We start from the raw sequence: 5,158 nt of genomic DNA, 5'->3' as shown, positions 1-5,158 counted from the left end.
GTCAGACAACATCATCCGTGCCCTGACCAACGCCGTTTCTGACAAGGTCCACCTGACCACGGACACGTGGACGAGTGCTGCCGGGCAGGGCCACTATATATCGCTGACGGCACATTGGGTTAACTTGGTGGAGGCTGGGACCGAGACTGACCCTGGGGCTGCTCATATACTGCCGACGCCGAGGATTGCGGGGCCTACCTCGGTCCAGGTGTTTCAGGCCTACTATGCCTCCTCCTCCTCCCACCCCTCCTCCACCTCCTCCTCCGAACTACCATCCGTGGGCACGGCGCCATCAGTCGGTAGCTCTAGGCACAGCAGCAGTGCCGTCGCTAAGCGACAGCAGGCGGTGCTCAAACTGCTGAGCCTAGGCGACAAAAGGCACACAGCCCAAGAGCTATTACAGGGCATCACGGCGCAGACTGATCTGTGGCTGGCACCGCTGAACCTCAAGCCGGGAATGGTTGTGTGTGACAACGGCCGTAACCTGGTGGCGGCTCTGCAACTCGGCAGACTGACACATGTGCCATGCCTGGCCCATGTGTTAAATCTGATAGTGCAGCGTTTCCTCAAGACATACCCCAATCTGTCTGATTTGCTCACGAAGGTGCGCCGCATCTGTGCGCATTTCAGGAAGTCCAGCCCAGATGCTGCCACTCTCAGGGCAGCGCAGCGCCGCCTCCAACTGCCCGCTCACCGACTGTTGTGCGACGTGCCCACGAGGTGGAATTCAACACTGACCATGTTATCCAGAGTTTACCAGCAGCGCAGAGCGATTGTAGACTGCCAGATGTCAACTTCCACCAGAACTGGTAGTCAGGTCAGTCAGCTTCCTCAAGTCTACAATGAGGAGTGGACGTGGATGTCTGATATCTGTCAGGTGCTGAGTAACTTTGAGGAGTCAACACAGATGGTCAGTGGCGATGCCGCCATCATCAGCCTCACCATCCCGCTGCTTGGCCTGTTGAAAAACTCTCTGGTCAGCATGAAGTCGGAAGCTTTGCGCTCGTCACAAGAGACGGGGGAAGAATATTCCCTTGTTGATAGCCAAAGCACCCTGAGGTCTGTTTCTCAGCGCATATCGGAGGAGGTGGAGGTGGAGGAGGATGAGGAGGAAGAGGAGGAGAATGTTGGCGAGACACAAGAGGGGACCATTGTTGAGTCCTTCACTGTTCAGCGTGTATGGGCAGAAGAAGAGGAGTTGGAGGAGTTGGAGGAGGAGGAAATGGACAGTCAGGCCAGTGAGGGGAGTGAATTCTTACGCGTTGGTACTCTGGCGCATATGGCAGATTTCATGCTAGGCTGCCTATCCCGTGACCCTCGCGTTCAAAGAATTTATTCCAGCACCGATTACTGGGTGTTCACTCTCCTGGACCCACGGTACAAGCAAAATCTTGCCACTCTCATCCCTGCAGAGGAAAGGAGTGTGAGAATGCATGAATACCAGCAGGCCCTGGTGCACAAGCTGAAACAGTATTTCCCTTCTGACAGCGCTAGCGGCAGAGTGCGTAGTTCTGCGGGACAAGTAGCGAGGGAGAGTAGGCGAGCAGGCAGCTTGTCCAGCACTGGCAAGGGTACGCTTTACAAGGCTTTTGCCAGCTTTATGTCACCCCAGCAAGACACTGTCACCTGTCCCCAGTCTCGGCAGAGTAGGGCTGATCTTTACAGAAAGATGGTGAGGGAGTACGTAGCTGACCATACCATCGTCCTAAATGATCACACAGCTCCCTACAACTACTGGGTTTCAAAGCTGGACATGTGGCACGAACTGGCGCTGTACGCCTTGGAGGTTCTTGCCTGCCCTGCCGCTAGCGTCTTGTCCGAGCGGGTTTTCAGTGCAGCTGGTGGCATCATCACCGATAAGCGTACACGCCTGTCGACTGACAGCGCTGACAGGCTGACGCTTATTAAAATGAATAAAGGCTGGATTTCTCAGAATTTCCAATCTCCACCAGGTGAAGGAAGCTCAACCTGAATAATTGATCCACTCCTCCTCCTCCTCCTCATTTTCCTCCTTCTCCTCCTCTTTGTACAGTAAAGCAGAGGAAAATGGCTATTTTTTGACAGGGCCCACTGGCTCTTGCTATACTTCATGCATTTAATTTTTCTGGAGGGCCACCTACCCGGTCCTCTGTTTGAAACAATTTTTGTGAGTGCCACATACAGGCACTCAATCTATTCCATTTTTCTGGAGGGCCACCTACCCGGTCCTCTGGTTTGAACAATTTTTGGGACTGCCACATACAGGCACTCAATCTATTCCATTTTACTGGAGGGCCACCTACCTGCTCCTCTGGTTTGAAGAATTTTTGGGACTGCCACATACAGGCACTCAATCTATTCCATTTTACTGGAGGGCCACCTACCTGCTCCTCTGGTTTGAAACATTTTTGGGACTGCCACATACAGGCACTCAATCTATCCCATTTTACTGGAGGGCCACCTACCTGCTCCTCTGGTTTGAACAATTTTTGGGACTGCCACATACAGGCACTCAATCTATTCCATTTTACTGGAGGGCCACCTACCTGCTCCTCTGGTTTGAAACATTTTTGGGACTGCCACATACAGGCACTCAATCTATCCCATTTTACTGGAGGGCCACCTACCTGCTCCTCTGGTTTGAAACATTTTTGGGACTGCCACATACAGGCACTCAATCTATCCCATTTTACTGGAGGGCCACCTACCTGCTCCTCTGGTTTGAAACATTTTTGGGACTGCCACATACAGGCACTCAATCTATTCCATTTTACTGCAGGGCCACCTACCTGCTCCTCTGGTTTGAACAATTTTTGGGACTGCCACATACAGGCACTCAATCTATTCCATTTTACTGGAGGGCCACCTACCTGCTCCTCTGGTTTGAAACATTTTTGGGACTGCCACATACAGGCACTCAATCTATCCCATTTTACTGGAGGGCCACCTACCTGCTCCTCTGGTTTGAAACATTTTTGGGACTGCCACATACAGGCACTCAATCTATCCCATTTTACTGGAGGGCCACCTACCTGCTCCTCTGGTTTGAAACATTTTTGGGACTGCCACATACAGGCACTCAATCTATTCCATTTTACTGCAGGGCCACCTACCTGCTCCTCTGGTTTGAACAATTTTTGGGACTGCCACATACAGGCACTCAATCTATTCCATTTTACTGGAGGGCCACCTACCTGCTCCTCTGGTTTGAACAATTTTTGGGACTGCCACATACAGGCACTCAATCTATCCCATTTTACTGGAGGGCCACCTACCTGCTCCTCTGGTTTGAAAAATGTTTGGGACTGCCACATACAGGCACTATCCAAATTAAATTGTCTCCATAGCAGCCTCCACACGTTGTCTCCATTCCTACCTCCAAAAGTCGTCCATATAGCTGCCTCCATACATCGTCCCTTTATCAAACGAGGTGTGTCAGGCAGAAATTTGGGTTGTTTTCATGGATTCCACATCAAAGTTGTTAACTTTGTCGCCACCCTGCTGTGTAATCCACAAAATATACTTGCAAACTTTTACCATTTAGGGATATTATTTCAGCGCTTCTTGCGCATCTGTTTACATTCCCCTCACCCGCCATATCCTAAACTTATAAGAACGCTACTACACTTGATCTTATACAAAAGTGCTGTTTGGGGAGTAGCCTAGAGACAGGGGCTTGGATTTGCGAAAGCTCGCCTGGCAGCGGAGCGCCAGCTCCATGCGCATCATGCGCTTCTTGCGCATCTGTTTACATTCCCCTCACCCGGCATATCCTAAACTTATAAGAACGCTACTACACTTGATCTTATACAAAAGGTTCTTAGAAGTGCTGTTTGGGGAGTAGCCTAGAGACAGGGGCTTGGATTGGCGAAAGCTCGCCTGGCAGCGGAGCGCCAGCTCCATGCCAAGATCCAACTAACATAGTTTTAACTGCAGCACCTTTAATCTACTACTAGTTCACTGCCTCCATACATGGTCCCCTTATCAAACGAGCTGTGTCAGGCAGAATTTTGGGTTGTTTTCATGGCTTCCATGTTAACTTTGTCGCCACCCTGCTGTGTAATCCACAAAATATACTGGCAAACTTTTATCATGTACCGATATTATTTGAGCACTTCTTGCTCACCTCCTTTGGTTCCTCTCTGCCACCCATTGGTTTGAAGCCTGAGTCCATTTAGGGTATGTCGCCATGACACTCTCTAGCCTGCTGCCGCTGCCTCTGCATGCCGTCCCCTATAGTGTCAGGGTCAATTATTGCATGTTTTAGATGCTATCTAGCTTCATTCTGTCACTCTGTCATGGCCATGCTGTTGCCCATAATTTTGGCATAATGGTGCGTTTAAGCAGCCTCAGAGGCATCCATGCATGCTGCCCCTGCTGTTTCCTGTCCATTTCCGTGGTGTTTCCATCCTTTTCTGAGGTTCCCAGGTGTTTGGCCAAGCTTCCCTGTGCAGAGCCTTGGTCCCCTTGAAAAATGCTCGAGTCTCCCATTGACTTCAATGGGGTTCGTTATTCGAGACGAGCACTCGAGCATCGGGAAAAGTTCGTCTCGAATAACGAGTACCCGAGCATTTTAGTGTTCGCTCATCTCTAGAGCTAACATTTGGCTCTCTCACAGAAATCCATAGGTGTGATGTAATTAACCCTACATTGTCATGCAGAAGATGATAAAAGATCCTGCTACATATCTTTTTGCTCTGTAACTAGAATACAGGACTAGAAGTACATGGCTGCAGTGCGGTACTGGCCTACAGGTTATGTGCTGTAAGCAGGGGCGCACCTGCCATGAGGCAAGTTGAGACTCTTGCCTCAGGCGGCGCGCCGCCTGCTGGACGAGGGGGAGGCGTTGTGCGCCCGCCCGTCCATGCTGCCACCTGCCAGTCCACCTACACTGCCGCCGGAACGCTCACCCGCCATGCTGCTGCCTATGCCGCCACACAGGCTGACACACACCCCTGCATGCCGGCTGGCACATTCTCTTTCCCGCATGTGGAGCCATTTTTGGTGGAAGGCATAGAGCCCCCCTTACCCTCCAAAAATGTATGAATATTTGTAAAATCAGATTTATATACTCCGATACTCCAATACACACAAATAAAGTTCTACACATATACACACATGTATAAACTCATACACACATGTATACACTAATACATACATTATATGCAAACTCATAGGG

Source organism: Engystomops pustulosus, chromosome 2, assembly GCF_040894005.1.
Source record: "Engystomops pustulosus chromosome 2, aEngPut4.maternal, whole genome shotgun sequence".
In the NCBI taxonomy this organism is placed as follows: domain Eukaryota; kingdom Metazoa; phylum Chordata; class Amphibia; order Anura; family Leptodactylidae; genus Engystomops; species Engystomops pustulosus.
Note: the sequence above shows the minus strand (reverse complement) of the source record.